The 17,575-nt window shown below is 37.5% G+C and overlaps 1 protein-coding gene across 4 annotated transcripts in view; it reads left to right on the top strand.

Annotated features, from left to right (window-relative positions):
• psd3l (pleckstrin and Sec7 domain containing 3, like) overlaps positions 1-17,575 on the top strand; it is a 113,045-nt gene that overhangs the window by 31,560 nt on the left and 63,910 nt on the right. The window contains exon 1 of one of the 4 annotated variants that reach the window (XM_058788282.1): positions 7,476-7,976. The exons of the other annotated variants lie outside the window; for them this stretch is intronic. The gene's annotated coding sequence lies outside the window, so the exon portion shown is untranslated. Of the gene's footprint in view, positions 1-7,475; positions 7,977-17,575 lie in introns of those variants that run through there. 4 annotated transcript variants of the gene reach the window in all.

The raw sequence follows: 17,575 nt of genomic DNA, 5'->3' as shown, positions 1-17,575 counted from the left end.
GATTAAAGCAGTGCTCTGTTAGGTGTCACCCTTTACTTCCACATGGTCACACACGTGGAGGTAAACAGGGTGTGTGGCAGGTGCTGAAGTCATGTGACGGGCATCATGGGCTGCTCTAGAGGAAGTGGCTCTCAGCGGCGCTCTGGGTTTGTGCCAGCACTGGAGGTGTGAGTCAGCACCGGCGGCCCGGTGCCAGGCTCACTGTCCCACACACAGACCCGCTGCATTTAACCTCCCTTCATTTCTTCACTCACACATTTTTCCCGTTGCTTGCCTGACTCTCCTTCATGCATTTTCCAATGCAACTGCACATTTTCCAGTTTGCGAAACCTTTTGAGTCTCAAATACTAAAAAAAATGCCATTTTCTCGAAACTACATAAAAACTAGCGCTGTCAAACGATTAATCGCGATTAATCGCATCCAAAATAAAAGTTTTTGTTTACATAATATACAGTATGTGTGTATACAGTGTATATTTATTATGTATATATAAATACAAACACACGCATATTTATACTTAAGAAAAAAATGTTATGTTTATATATTAAATATACTTCTGTATAATATAAAATATAAGAATATAAGTAAATAAATGTATATACATGTAAATATTTTACATTTATATACTGTATGTGTGTGTATATATATATATACATAATAAATGTATACAGTACACACACGTATATTATGTAAACTAAAACTTTTATTTTGGATGCGATTAATCGCAATTAATGGTTTGACAGCACTAATAAAAGCCCTTGTCAGACCAACAAAAATACCCCAAATGTTGTCCCAACTAGTCAAACACACTTGTCTTAACAAAGAACTTCATATTGTTGAAATGTTAAGGCTTTGTGAGTTCCCAGCATGCATTCATTGCAGCATGAATAAATTATGCGGTTACTGTTATAGGATTATTGTTTTGCTGTTTGCTGAGTTTGTCATTTGTAAACAAACATGAATTTAATAATGTGGTGACATTCTTTTTTTTCTTCCAGGAAAGAGAAAAAAAAATATGACCTCAATGACAGTAATTGCTGTTTCAGTTGCTGTGACAAGAATATTTATATTAGCAATATAATACAATCAGCATTGCATAAACAAATACATTTATATTGGCTAAACAAAGTATCTTTACTGAGAAGAACTAAAAAACTATTGTTGAGAGATCTCAAAAGTTTTACAGTATCAGTTTTCTCAAGTATTTATTTTTTAGTGTTGGTCAGTTTTGTTGAGGGATGGGGAGCATCAACATAGTACAACATCACTTACTATATCAGCCTCTTACTGCGTTTTGAGTGCAAACTGCTAAAATTTCCCCAAAATTAAATCAATAATTTACAAACATAATTCAAGTTTAATCAAAGCCCAAATGTGATGTTTCAAGCAGAATTCTTCTATGATATTGTAGTTCTGAATGTACCGATGATGTTCACTAAAGTCTGGTACTGGACATGAATGTGCTCCACCACAGATTCCAACTAAAAGTGCACATAAATCCTTCTGTTAGTATGGTGAATGCATATGCCATCCTCATCTTGGATGATAACTATTTGTATCACTTAAATGTATACATCAATCAATGCCTTAAATAGTCTATTTACACTAAGTGCAACACTGTGTGCAACTCTCCGCCCACCAAAGTGTGTTTGGGCTATAGACAACACTACAAAAGACGACTGTCAAACAACATCTGTAGATGGTAAATAGCTGCTGCCATACTAAAAATACTGAAAAGAGCAGAAATTCTGTGGGACCCAGTTTGGGAATCACTGTGCTACAGACAGGATTGCTCAAATCATGTGATATTTTTGAGAGGAGGTTCACTAAGCCTTTGCTAAACATTTTACAATTTTCAACTGCAGAATGAAAAAACTGAAGAAAAAAAAAACATTTCTATAGATATCTAGTGGGTTTCAGGCATACAATTAGAAACCACCTGGAACACTATAACAACCAGAATGGGATGTGCTAAAAACTGCTCAGAACACTTTAGGAACCACATTGTGCCCTAGAAACCATTCTGAATACATTATCTGCCTAACAACAGTCCAGCAGCTGCCCACAACCACCGAGAACCCAAGCAAAAACTCCTAAAAACCACTCAGAACACCTTGGTAATCATGTACGATAGCAACAACCTACTGTAGCAAGGACCCAGAATCATAGCAACTGAATATTAGTGTCCTAAAAAACACTCAGAGCAACATAGTAATCACATAACAACACCCTAGCAACCACAAAGAGCACATTTTCAAGTATATTAAAGCAGCACCCTAACAAACTCATTTATATTTCAGAATATGTAAATACCTATTTTAAGGATGCACGATATTAGATTTTCTTAGATATTAGAAATGGCGATATTTTTGCCGATAACCAATGCCGATCTATATTTCCTTTTGTTTTGAAACAACACCAAATCTCTCCTGTGCAAAAAAGCAGAAATTATCATCAAATTGTTTTTAATTTCGGTTAGTTTTGAGCAAAAACGTACATGTTAGAACTAATAAACATTATTAAAGTTGTTTTTTTTATTTTTATAAGAGTACATTGACAGCTTTGCTGGGGTTTTTTCAGACAAATGCAGTTGAAACTTTGACATTATATTTGCGGATTTAATATTAATAGATGGTCTAAAGCAAAAGAGCTGTAAATATTCTAAAAAACTTTTATCTTTTAAAAAAAAACAAAAAAAAAAAACATAATGAATAAAACTGTATACATTAAATTATTTAATTTACAAGTGTCATGTTTGTGATTTTATTCATGTAATCAAAACAGACTCATGATTTATGATATCAATTACTGCTTTATTTATTCAGAAACACAAGTATCTTAATGTAATTTGTGTATTTTACTTTTATTTTATTGCAAGTAGGCCAACAGCACCCCCTAAATAAATAAAACACCTTACCGGACGGGCTTTAGGACTCGGGGGAGGCGGCCGCCGCTGCTGCTGCTGCACACCGGACGCTTTGTTCTGTACATGCATTCTCAAATTAAATGTGGTGGTCCAAAACAGTGAAACTAATCATCATTCAAGCAAAAGTTTGCTTAAAGAATGAAAACACAACTGACGGGATCTTATCACTATCACACCCTGAGCACATGTGAGTTATTCGTCTTATCGGCAAGGCATATCGGCATAATCTATCGGCAAATTCAAATAATTATCGGGAAATTCAAATCGACGATGTTTACATTTTCAGCATTTATCGGCCGATTCCGATAACGCTCTGATATTATCGTGCATCCCTAATCTAGTTGGGTGTAATCTTATGAACACATACAAAGAATGAGATCTGGAGACATTATGGAAAGTGCTAGAAGGGAACCCTGAAAGCGTCAAATGACACTTGTTTGTATTGGGAGTGTTTTGGTATTCATCAGGCTGACGGCTGACGGCTGATCTGTGCTGCTGGGATTGAATTGATCAGCACACACTCTGCTAATCCACTGACTCGGCTGAGATCTGACTGGAGGAGAGAGATGCTGTGTGTGTGTGTGTGTGTGTGTGTTGGCTGACTCTGGCGAGTCTGAGTCGTTGCTCATCAGCCTCATATTTCACCGGCCTGCCCTTCTGCTCAAGGCTGAGCTCTTTACAGCCGCCACCTCGTCTCACAATAAAGCAGCACAAACGACCATACAGCCTCAGATATCTGCACAGATCCTTCTGGAGGTCAACACACACACTCAAAATCGTACCGGCCCTGTGCTTTTACTGGGACTTCTGCCGCAGAAACACTGGGAAGCGTTCTTGTGGTAATCTGCTGGAAGAACAGGCTGTATCAGTCTGCTGTTATTCCGGCGCTCTGTAGAGAGAATCTGAGGTCAATCTAAGTGCTGTTGAAATGTGGGAGCAGGAATAGGGAAGCTGGAGAATGTTTGGAAAGGGTGGGAGGGTGACACGTGCAGGCTTTGACTTCATACTTTCGGTGCGAGGGAATGAAAAACTAACTTTGGCCCCTCCACCATTCTGTAGTACAGATGGAGGGAGGGGCTTTCAGGCCTCTATCTGGAGTCTTCTGGTCTGTTGCTATTACAGAAGAGTTTCTGTAACTCTGATCGACAAGTGTATGTCCATTTATGCTTGATATTTTTGGATTTAGTCTGTTCTCAGGTCAGTGCCTCTCCTCTTCTGTTGTTGGCTCAGGATGGTGATGTGGTGAATTGTGTCTAATTTCCCTGTTTGTGCAGGTGATCTTCAGTATTTGGTCTGTTTTGTGTGCTAGGCTGGATCTGTCTCTCTTTTGTGAGTAGTTGTGTTGGAGCCTTCTGTATAATTGAATTAAATCTGTGGCATTTTGTTTCAGTTGTCTGTTGTGGAAGAATGACTTCCTGCTTTAGTATCATGGGAGAGGAAATCATTTAATATTCCCATGATACAGATCCTGCTGTGATATTTATGGAGCTCTGTGTAGGAAATGGTCTTCTCGAGATATATTCTGAAACGTGAAGTTTTTTATTCCTGCATTTCTTGATTCTAATGTCTATTTTGTGAAAGATTGATCCTTGTATATATTTCTTTTTTTGATCTTGTAATTAATAAAAAAGCCACTTAAACCCTGCCCCTCCACAATCAGCTGCAAGCTTGCATTTAATTTCAAGTGCAATGTCCACATTTCAAAATCAATCAACAAATGATGGAATAGAACTAATGCTGCTTTCCATTTACATCGGAAGTTGGGTGTCAGAGCTGAGAATGATATTACACCCAAGTGGACTGTGTTCCTGTAGAGAAGTCAGAAAACCACATAAAAAGCGGTATGTTGCACAGATAACGCCATAGTATCATGTCCACAAAATTAGGGCTGTCAAAAAAAAAAATAGAATTTCGAATATTCGTCAAATTTAAAATAAAAATCCACATGTAAATGCAAAAACATTTTATTCGAATTTTAGGTGTGCGTCAGTCAGCCTTATCTGGCGCACAAGATGTGATAACGATGTAGGTGTCATTGCATTTTAATGCTTTTTTTAGCCTGTCCAGTTGAACCCGCTGGATGCGGCGCTGCTCATTCAAAATATTGGGGAAAAAGAGAACATCAATGCGTAGATGTTGCTGTTTACCTCAAAACTGGAGCCAAGCCGTTCACACAGAACGCATACTATCGCATTTTCTAGAGGGACATCTATCACCGTCGTTGCACTCGCGTCTCGCACAAGAGAGAAAAGCCATGTAAAATTAATGTAAGTTCAACTTTTAAAAAACATGCCTCGAGACTTTATGGCGGTTTTTCCCATCCCACTGCATCTCATGTTTTTAAAAGAAAAACAGTAGCCTACTCTTTGTGATACGTTTTCGGTCCTTAGAATTAAACTATTCATACATATATGATGCTTTTTGTTTCTAATTGTTTTTTTTATTGCTTTGAAGAAAGGTGCATTAGTAATATTTTGCTCGATGCGCCCTCTTGTGGCCTCAGGAGAGAAACCAAAAGCTTTTTTTCCCCCTAACAGAAATTATGCCTTTTAAATTCGAATATAATTTGAATATTGATAATATTCTAGTACAAAATTCGAATTTAGTTTTTCAGCCAATTTAACAGCCCTACCACAAATAGAGTTTGGATAGTACTGTGTGTACCACTTAGTTTTTTGAGACACAGACAAACATAAATGCCAATAAACAATATATTACTTCTGCTTCTATTCTGCTGATGCACTGAGCAGCAATATTGGATTCTGAAGTTGAATTGTTGTGATTCCTCCGAGATTCCGAGTCGGAACTTTGACTTGGGAGGGCGTTCCAGTTAAAAGTTCCTACTGGGAACTGCCACGCAGCAGGGCTAGTGCCCCCAGAACCGAGGGGGACATAGAACGTGATTTTAATCGAGGGGAATATGGAACGCAGACCAAAGGGGAACCGAGCTGCATCTACCAAAAGTGCTGACAAACAAGGACTTTTCACTGTTTGTGTCACTTTACATCTCAGTGTTTGTTTGTTTGTTCCAGCGTCCACCTATGGATGATATTTTATTCAAAGCAGATATATTGTCTCTCACTTTAAATGTTTGATTTCTAGCCTTCAGTGTTTTTTTAAATCATTCATCTGCTTGAAAAAATTATTCTGTGTCATTATCATCATAATGGTGGTGTTCTCATATAGAGTTAGGTCAATTATTAAAACGTTATTGTTATAGATACCTTCCTTGGTGTAAACGGCCCCTTAGTCGGTGTATTAGTCTTTTTTTTTCCAGTGACATGCCAGTAGGTGGCGACAAGTCATTGAATTATTCATGCAACTTGTTCATTCAAAAACACTGATTCATTTAGTAATGCCTAGTGATGGTAAGATTCACAGATTCGCATTGGTGCCTCGGCATAAATGTTAACGATGCAATCCATCGATTTTAAAAAGTGTGCATCAGATACAAGTTGGCATTTGTATGGTGATGTATAATTTCTAACATATTTGCATTGGTAAAAACTCATTTATTTATATATAATTATTAGTAGATGCGCTATACTTTTATTATTTAGAAAGTAACCAATGGTTTATGACTGATATTTTATATGTAGATTGATTTCTCCTCTCTAAACTGTTTCTCTCATCACCACTGCTGCTACGTGAATAAGACGTATCACAACACTACAGAGACTGAGGCGTGTTACAAGTCAAAATGGCACTTAAGATAATTTATGATTTGCTGTCTGTCTAAACTAAAGAAATAAAAGCGAACTATCTGTACCATATTGAATTGCATTGCATCATATATATTTTTTCCATTGCATTGTATTGCACTGAATCGCATTGTGTTGAATCGAATCTCTATGCATCGAGATGCGTATTGCATCGGCCTCAGTTATTGAGATGCACATAAAGCCACTACTGTGTTGCTTAAATAGCTTTAACAGATTTATGTTTATAGTTGGCATATTAAGCTTCACCAGTAAGTGCACAGCAACCCTGTAATCACTTTATCATTCGTGCAATTTGCTGTATTCTTCTCAACCCTTTTTATTAAAGTGTCATTTTTACATGTTGTAAATTTGAAGCATATCTGTATTGTTAAGCTTGTATTTTTTGCATTGGTCTCAATGTTTTTGGGCCTGATTCTAACCAGTTGAAGTTTTACACGAGCTGCCTGAGGCCAGGCACAGCTGGCCAGACACTCCCTTCAGGGCCCCAGAAAAACCCAACATGGTGTAGGCTCCGCTCCGGCGATGAGAGAAACACCGCCGTTTCCCATCATGAAGTGTGTTTCAGCACAGTGCACTTCATGCATCGCCTCATGTCGCTTCCTTTTTCAGAGTTCATAATAATCCATTATAGTTTGACAATAATATCTGTATTTCACATAGTGCTTGAGTTAATCTGAAAATAACATCAGCTTCCCTTGTGTTTTCTATTTGGAATGAGAGGTGTGGTCACTTTCAGTTTTATAGCAGTGCTCTGAAATGAATAAAATGTTGCTTGTGGTTCACACATGCCAGAATGAAGTCGCTTCTTTCATGCCAAACAATGACTAAATTAGCTGTATAAGGTTTTCCCCTCACTAAAATGAAGAAGAATAAGTGAAAATGTATCTAGAAAATTTCTGAAACAAAATTAAATCAACCTTGTTAGTATGCAACACTGTATCTGTAGTGTTTAAAGCACCATCTACTGCTCGGTGTTCCATGCATACTATATTTCTAGCAGCACGCCACTGAGTTCCGTAGAGGTCCATCTGCTCTGTCGGTTGTTTTGTGAAGAATCGTTTTAAAGAAGGGGATGTTCCCGCTCTTCTTCTCCCTCCTCTGTGCGCTGAGGTCTGGCTGGGAGCAGCAAGGGTTTGTGGGAAATGCGTGAGAGATGAGCAGACCCTAGTATGTGCCGAACTTTAAACAGCGCTTTATTCTCTTGCTTTAACCGGCGAGGTTTGAGCTTCCGCGGCGCGTTTGAGCTGGCGTCTCTGTCGGGATGTTAACGGAAGCGCTGCGTGAGAGTCGGAGGTTTGCACGCTGGACGTGTGCGTGAAGTCTGCAGGTAAACAAAGACACTATTGAAAGTTTGATAGCTGCACGCTCGCGACGCGACGCATCAGAACGCAACGCGCCCTTTATAATCAGTAAAGTTTGAAGGGTTGACATTGCACACAGACAACTTCGGTGATTTATAATGGATCGTTGCGTTCTGTTGTGACGCGTCGCGTCGCGTCGCGTGCAGAATCTGAGGAGTGAAATGTTGTAATGTTTCTCGCTTTGGAAAATCACAGAGTCTTCCACAGCTGTACTACAGATGAATAGACTACAGTGCTGGTCGCAGAGAAGAACTCATAATGTCATTTTCACTCTCCTTTTCATAAAAATCACGAATTTGTGATTGGTATGCTGTTGAGGTTGGCTTTGCTGTATGTAGCCTACACGAAGCATACTTTAAGTATCTCTTTGCTCTGGCTAGCCATGATAGATTTAGAAACTAAATATAAATATATAGCTATACACAGTGTGTATACACAGTTATACTGAATACCGTATGTATTTTACATGTTAATTCATTGATTTCTAACAATTTCAAACTGTTTATGTTTCTTATTTTTCTTTTTCATTTGGTCATCCCCCCCCCCCCCCAGTCCTTTCATCGAACCCTTAGCCATCATTTAAAGAAATTTGTTTTACAATATGAGTGGTTTTGCAATGAAGATGCATACAATACAAGAAAGAAAAGAAGAAAACAAACTTTATTAAAAAAAAAAAAAAAGGTTCTGGGGAAATAGTAATATAGAAATCAAAATAACTGTATTATTCTGAGAATCTCTGATAGAAAGATACATACTGTTGCACGCATCAGTGTTTATTATAAACTGATTTTAGACAACATGCACTCTCTGGGAAATGCCGTTGTTGTTACTGTTCATGACTTGGTTGACCGTAGCATTTCGTTGGTCTACCTTAAACACATCATGATCTTATGCTGTTTGCAGTGTGCAATATACAACCAACTGTGCAATATGAGATATTAAATTGATATCATGGGTGTAAACTACCCTGGTAAAATGTGCGATTATGAGTCATCCTGTCTGAACATCTTCGATGTGTTTACACCTGTGTGTTGTATCTTTGATGTATTGTGGAAACAGATGCTTTGTTGATCTGTTTCTGCTGCGACTGCCTCCCTGTGGTGTATCACTAGAACAGCAGGCTGTGGATTTGCAACATGTCCAATTTCTGAAACCCTTCTCTTTTTACTATTTAGTATTTGAGGAGTTTTCAAATGTAGGTGTTGAGTTCCAATATTATTTAACTAGGTTGCATTATTTAGATGTACACTACATTGATTTAGTCCGAAATTGTCTTTCAAATAAGTCACATTTAAAGGAATAGTTCACTCAAAAAATGAAAATGTATTCACCCTCAGGCCATCCAAGATGTAGATGAGATTTGGGAAAATGTATCATTACATAACATCACCAGTGGATGCTCTGCAGTGAATGGGTGCCGTCAGAATGAGAGTCCAAACAGCTGATAAAAACATCACAAATCTTTGACACGACTCCATTGCAGTTTTCTGATGAACAAACAGTCTCATCTTGGATGGTCTGAGGATGAGTACATTTTCAGCAAATTTTCATTTTTGGGTGATTTGTTCCTTTAACAGAAGTTTCACTGGCATTACAAGTCCGCAACCAATCACTCTTTTTTTATTTATTTATTTTTTCCCCTAGTGAGTTACCCCATTCTTTGAAATGATCCCAGTGCAGAAGTCTGAGAGGGTCATTGACAGGAACGAAAAACAACAACAACAATGCTTAATGCAGATTAATAAGATGCAACTAACTTTTGTAATCATGGATAATTTGTTTAGCAAAATAAATAGGCCTTTCAGCTAAATAGGCTTTTCAAAACATAAGGGGAAAACGCTTCCTATATCTTTTGTTGTTCAAATCAGAGGCCAAACTCTAAGCAGCATTTTGGCACAAATGTATCTGTCACTCAGTAAAAGCAATCTAACCTAATTTGTCAGATGCCAACATGAATGAATTGCATAACATGTTGCCGTCCTCCAAAAATATGAGAAAGAAACAGCACAAGGTAGACAAAAGTATGACCAGACTGTATTATAATACAAGTTCATTTGCAGTGAATTTGTGCTGAACACGGTGTGTTTTGTGCTGTGAATCCATAAAAATGTAAAATATTATTATATAAAGAACTACAACAACATCTAAGCTTCACCCATAACATCCGGGTCACTGGAGGCTGAATTGTTGGTAGGGATGCACCGAAATGAAAATTCTTGGCTGAAGCCGAACAAAATGAAACACTGGGCCCAAGGCCAAATACCAAACACGGTTTTTTGCTTTTTTTCCCCATATAGGCCTATTTTGCCATTTTATTTTCACCATTGTGTGAATTAAATAGCCAGAATGTGCTTTTTACTGTTTTGTCCTGCAAAACAATTAAAAAATATTTACTTAACACTGAACATTTTTTAACATTCTATCAGGCATTATACCAACAAATCACAATTTAACTTAAAATGAATAAGTTAGTTAAATAATATTTTTTGGCCATTTTTGAGACCCCCTTCTTGAATCAGGCATGTGTTTTTTACAGTACAAATAAATGCAGGCTTGCTGAGCAGAAGAGACTTCTTTTAAAACATTAGAATATATTACAGATCCCAATTTGAACACTGTGTGAATTTTTATAATAAATGTATTAATAGAGCTGTTTTTATTATCATTATTATTGTCTTATTTATTTTTAATTTTTTTACAGAACAACAGTAAAATTACAATACTAACATTTATGAATGTTGATGGAGTTGTTGCGTTTTCTCAGCTTTTATTTTGGCAGAAACCCGCAGGAAGACCTCAGTGCTTCTTTTTGTTGACAAGAGCATGCAGATATTTAAATGATTCTCATTACGAGTTTGGGAAGATGTTTGTCACACGTATCACATTGTCACATGCCTTAAAAAAAACTAATGAAAATGTTACTGAGCAAATGACAGAGTAACACAGATTTTCCTCGCGCTTTGGACTTTGAACCCTGGCGTCGCAAGCTCGTGCAGCGCTGTTTGAATTCATGCAATCCGTGCCTGTATTAGAAAACATAACATTCTGCAGTTACTAATCGTTTGAGGCCATTTCACGATTTCAATCATTACAGTAACCAGCAACAACCACCCCGTCCTCTTCTCATCGGAGACATGAGATGCAGCACTAAGCAGTCTCTCGCTGTCGGTGCTTCGTGCTTGTAATGATTTTTGCATCTTTCTCAGACAGTTTTAAATACTTCCACACTGCCGACGTGTTTGGTGCATTAGTGCGCACCTCTGTTTGACCGCGTCACGTCACTGTTCGGTACAATTTATTCAGCCTTTTCGCTTATTTGCCAAACACCGAAAGAGGTTGTTTTTTTGCTATTTTCAGCCGAACAATTTTGGTTGCCGAACATTGGTTGCATCCCTAATTGTTGGCCATTGTAAGTATTTATTTTTACACATTCAGATGGGATGCACTGTCATTCAGATGCAAATACATATTTGAGTATGCGTGATGTAATGTGTGGCAGCAGTGAGATATGGTTTGTGCACACATGCACTCTCATCAGTTACTCATCTCAGCACTGTCTGTGGCAAAGCTTAACATTGATATACTCTCACAACAGTAACAGTTTACCCTGCAGTGGCGCCGAATTGTCTTTCTGCAAATGATTTATGAGTAAATAATGATGAGTAATTTGCATTCCTTAACTAAATGCTAAAGAGGGCAAACAAATCCTAGACACTAATAATTGGAGATTAGAGAAGTTTGGTGCTTGTATTGATGATATTGGATTATATTTTTCCAGTAGGATGTGATGCTGAGCCCTCAGTAGTGTTTAGTAGTTGCCAGTGTTTCACAATGAACTCTAAATGAGACAACAGTACAGCTTTTAAATTAGTTTTCTATACAACCCAGTGTATAAAAAGCATTTCACAGTCATTTTGTCATTTCCAAAAATGTAAATAATACATTTTAAACTGCACTGTTACAGCGTGGTGCACGACTTTTTGAAATATAAATATTGCTAATTAGATTATTAGTGTCTAATAGTATTGGCGTGAGCACAGTAGAGTTGTCAATGCGAAGAGGTGGGAAAAAGATCTTGATTTGTGTCAGAATATTAAATAGACCTGCTGCTGATTATTATTACATTATAACAACAAACAGCATTGACTAAAGAAAGAGTAAAGCGCTCACAGTTTCTATATATATAGAATTTCTATTATATTTCTTTCTTTCTTTATGACTGTTTACTTGAAAAATGACATCTAAACCTGAATGTTTACTTCATTGAGAAGCCCTTGTAGGCTGTAATCATTTGTTTTTAAACAGCATTTAGACTGTATTTCCCTTGTACTTATATGATATGATGAATAATTTATGTGTTGCTGAAGACCGTATTAGCATATTTATTGCATATTGAAGAAATAATTGCCTTCAGAAACTGAAATTGAAAAACAAGTTCATCCACAAACAGATGTGCAGATATAGTGTGCTACAACATCTGTTTCATAAGTCGCTTTCACACATAAAACCTGGTAAATGGCTGTAAAACAGCCAGATTAGTAAATGCATCACATTTGCTGTTTAAACAAGCAATGGCTTGCTGACTCTTACCGATAAAGACAGCATTCACACATCAGCAAGGAAAACAGGTCAAATCTATTATGTCAATCATCTGAAATGACCTTTAAACGCTGTAGCATTTTCTTCATCCGTCCAGATGTGGAAAAGTGCTTTAGTTTCATTATCTGTTCAATTTGACGTTTTTTGAGTTAAGTACAAGTGTTACTGTTATTTCCGTCAGAGCGTTTATTAATTGCCGGAAGCAGACTTCTTACTTCAGTCTTGACCTTGTAAGTACATTAAAATGGTCATTTGAATCACCAGTGTTTCTGAACTGTTCACACTTGTTGTCTAAATGGTAAAATGCCTGTAATGTTCTGGAAGCAAAGTATCTTGAGAATTAGTTTTGTCTCTCACAGTGCAAGTGTCACTCACATTTGAGTGGTGTGTTGTTCAAATCTCTCTTAGTTTATACCATGTATAATTTTGTTTTCTAGAATATATCATGAGGGTCTTTTCATTAGTTTTTATTTTTGTATTATTAGACTGACATGCTCTTTAGTATACATGAACAGGCAAGCAGTGATCGTAGGGCTGCAATGCATAATAGAGGCTCCCTGAATCCCGAAATTTTATATACAGTATGATGATCACCCAATGATAAAACTGCGAGGGAAAGAAATATACATTTTCCTCCCATCTTGTATTTATTCTCCGTAGTGAGTCAATGTCATGGACATAAGGGCAGAGCAAGTTTAAATATCTTTCTAGTCTATATTTCCATTTTGTAAAAAAAAAAAAATCAAAAATTTGTAATAGACAGACACTGACTGTTGTTCATATATTTATAACCTCATTTGGCATGACGGCACTGAAAACACCGCGCGCTTCAGTATGTGTGTAGTAAACGAAACTGCGCGTCTGTGCATTCATTCATAACGAGACACGCAGGATTCATATTTAAATGGTATTTTTGCAGCTTAACATTTACAGATACCAGTTCATATCGCGATTTGATTTAAGTGTAATGACATACTTTTGATTTATTCATCCAAACTTTTACAAATTCAATGACATTCCGCGTTATACAGTACATTCTTTTTTATAACTAGATTCTGCCCGCGTTTTCCGCATCGTGGAAATCATAAGCCCTGATCGCACCGCGACGCTCGCGTCCGCTGTAGACACGGTGTGAGTTTTTAATGGGTTATAGCCCTGCTTGTTTTTTTTTATGTTTTTATGAAATCTCTGTATTGCTCATATCATCGTATTATTTACTGCCATGCGAGCCACAAATGAAAGCTTGGCGAGCCGCATGAGTCTCGTGAGCCGCGCAATGAGTAACACTGCTTTAAGGGATCCGCAGTACACGTCATTTTCTTTGCGAACACGTTGGGATGCGGCGGATTGCGTGAGGATCACGAAACCTTACATAAACTCTAATATGGCAAACGCGCGGGGGAGAGCTGAGCCCATTCGGGACTACGGGAGCCCAGAGGGGAGCGGATGTTAAAGAGAAAACCGATTTTCATTCAAACAAATCGACGTAAACTACACATTCGAGTTAATCGATAAAATCGATTTATCGCCCAGCCCTAAGTGATCGTCTTGTAAATTTTCTGTCATTCTCTAAGTGCCATTGTTTTCATTTTCTGAATACTATGTAGGCCTAAATGTATGCCATCTTGATATGCCCAATATTTTCAATAATTAAACATTTCTAATTAAATTGTTCTAATGATCCTATTGTCTAATTCTGTTCTTCTGTGATACTATTTGTGCAGTTAATTTAGACCAGTAAATTAACAAAGTAATAGAAACTTAAATGTCTTAAAAAAGAAATGGAAAACACAGTATTTGGTTAGAAACTAGATAAATACATAAAACTGAATTTGAGAAAAAATATAACATTTCATAGGGCCTTAACATTTAATTGTGGTTAATTGCTGTTTTATGATTTCAGTTAATTAGACATGCTTTTTGATGAATAAAAAAAAACAAAACTAACCATTAAAATAGAGTCTAGAAAAAAAAAAGAATTTGGAAAAAAATAAAACGGACTGCGTATAGAGCCCTAAATTATTATTTTAAAAACTTTATTTCCTCTGCTTTCCTTCACTTCTCAGTTGTGTCCTTAACTGTGGGAATGTTTCTAAACTAGGGAAACACAGAAAAACAGGAAATATATGAATATATGAGTTTGATATGAGCAGTGAAGAAAAACAACAGCAACAACAGTCAAAGTCCAGTCCGAGTAAAGGAGCAGAATGAACTGTTGCATGACTGCCACCCCTGCCAATGAACTGACCCAGTTTGATTTTCTACAAAATATAATGTACTTCTCTCTCCTAAAATGAGACTTCAGTGTTTGTTGTCATTTGTTCAGGCGCTCAACAGATGGCACTGTTAAACTGTGTGCTGACTGTACTAACGCAGTACAAGCGAGAGCAAATAATTAAAACAAACTCTTCAGCTTCAGAAACCAGCCACAGGGAGCAATGCTGTTTAATTGTTTTTCATGGTCATTCATCTCCACCTGTTCAGACCCGGTCATTCATGCTCTCACTGTACAGAGAAGAAATGAAAAAGCGTTTGTCTTATTTAATCAACCTCCTCATTGCATCTCAGTGTCATGTCTCCATTCAGATCTCAGATGAAGTTGTGTTCGAAGGATCGTAACCTCCTTCAGATCCAGTCCTCATGACGCAGCTAGCATTAGTCTGTATTGTCCTTCAGTGGCTAATGGCTCTGAATTGTTGCCAGAACCAGAATAAAACAGACTGGACTCTGAGATCTTGGGTGATGTCATTGATGTGGGAGGACAGCGGGTGATGATCATTACATTTGTTTCTGATGTAGTTCTGGTTTTTATGGCTGTTGGCAGAAGCGTGTGGTCTTCTGTAATGTTGGCCTGTTGATTTGGGCTTTGCATTTTGTTTCTCTCCTGTGAAATGCACCTGATCGTGCGGGCAGGGTGCTATCTGGACACTGGGATTGCAAAAATGGACAATCGGACAATTCCTCAGAGGTCACTTACAGAGCTGGGTAGTAACCAAGCGGCAACCTCCCGCTCTCTCGTGAAACCAACACGGAAGTGACTAAAACTGCAATTCATCGACTGGCCGCTGGAGGTTGGCTCCAAAAGGGAGTCAATCACATTGACTCTCCATGTTAAAATGCCCAACTTTACAGCAGAAAAAAACATGTTTACAGCCTGGTACAAAAAATTATTTTGGTCTATATAGCTAATTTTGCCCTTCGTGACAACTGTGAGGGGGGTGAATTTTTTTATAACTCATCCGTTTAAATTATATTAAGCCTTAAAGTTCTGCATAATTAAGGGCGTGGCCACTTGAGTGACAGGTGGACTGCCGCTCTGCTCCAGAGTATGATGAAACTCTCTAGTGCGAAACTTAGAAAACTGGCTTTAATGATTTGCATTTGTACAGAAAAAAATAATTATAGGTAGGACACTGGGAATCTGGCAATTAGATGTTTTTTAATCGTTATTGCTTACAGTGCTTTGTTATATGGAGCAGTTTGTTAGATCGCGATCTCTCTCATTTGTTTGTCTAATGAAGTGCCAACAGATATAGAAGTACACAATAAACGCGGTAGACTTTAATGGACAGTAAAACAGAGGCAGAATACCGTGTAACTCCAGGCTGGCACAGTATTGACGAACGAATGCAAACATATGCAGAGCACCGTAACTTATCTGAGCTTTCCAAAACAAAGTCAAAGCGCGGTAACTGATGTTATACTGTGTTCTGCCTTGGTTTCTCCGGGGCTTTTCTCCATGATACTTAAACACATGATAAAGGAGGTCATTAATGTCCCAAAATGATCAATAACTCATTTTCGACCAAAAACGAAGTTCTGGTGTTCTGTCTTTGCACGGCAGCACTGCTGTCACTATAGAGGGGCGTGGTTTCAGCTCAGCTTCACCCACGTCCCGCCTTTTTGCCCATTTTCGATTATCCGGGAGTGACGCGCGGTGACGCGCTTCCAAGATGGCGGCGGTCTGCTCCGCCCACTTTAGGCTTCAAAAACGCTTTACAGAAACCTACGGGTGACGTCACGGACACTACGTCCATTTTTTTTTTACAGTCTATGGTAGTAACTGATTACGTGCAATCTGGATTGCGTAATTAGATTCCAAAAATTAAGTGCTTGTAATTAGATTACATTACATTTTAAAATGCTCGTAATCAGACTAGTTACTTTTTATTGATTACATGATTACATGTTATTCACACAATAACTTCTCACAAAAACTTCTCCCTAATTCCTCTTTTTCATCGTTTAAATGTTCCTTTTTTAAAATAACCTACCGCTTATCAGCTTATCACACTCAGAAAGTCTTCCAGTTTTGTGGACATTCACACAAAGTCACTAGTTTTGACCACTGGATTTACAAAAATAATTTTACATTGTATCAGTTACTGATGAACACATTAATTTTCATTTTAACTAGCACTCGGTTAAGTAGATTAACCATCTATTGTCTTTTAAACACATTAAAATGCACAAATTCACATTATTTACATGTAATGCAGAGATTCACAAACTTTTTTTTTTTTTGTCAGCTGAACCTCTTTCACCTAATATATATACAGTGCTCTTGAAAGTTTGTGAACCCTTTAGAGTTTTCTATATTTCTGCATAAATATGACCCAAAACATCATTAGATTTTCATATAAGTCCTGAAAGTAGACAAAGAGAACCCAATCAAACAAGTGAGAGAAAAATATTTTCTTTGTCATTTATTTTATTGAGAAAAATGATCCAGTGTTACATATCTGTGCATTGCAAAAGTATGTGAATCTCTTGGATTAGCAGTTAATTTAAAGGTGAAATTAGAGTCCATCTGTGCAGAGGTGTTTTCAGTCAGTGCAATGACTATCAAATGTCAGTACGTGACCTGTTTTATTCAAAGAACAGAGATCTATCAAAGTCTGATCATGTTTGTGGAAGTGAATCATGTCACGAACAAAGGAGATTACTGAGGACCTGAGGAGTTAAT

Source organism: Onychostoma macrolepis, chromosome 10 (assembly GCF_012432095.1).
Source record: "Onychostoma macrolepis isolate SWU-2019 chromosome 10, ASM1243209v1, whole genome shotgun sequence".
Classification (NCBI taxonomy): domain Eukaryota; kingdom Metazoa; phylum Chordata; class Actinopteri; order Cypriniformes; family Cyprinidae; genus Onychostoma; species Onychostoma macrolepis.
Note: the sequence above shows the minus strand (reverse complement) of the source record. Positions and strands in the feature narration are given on the sequence as shown.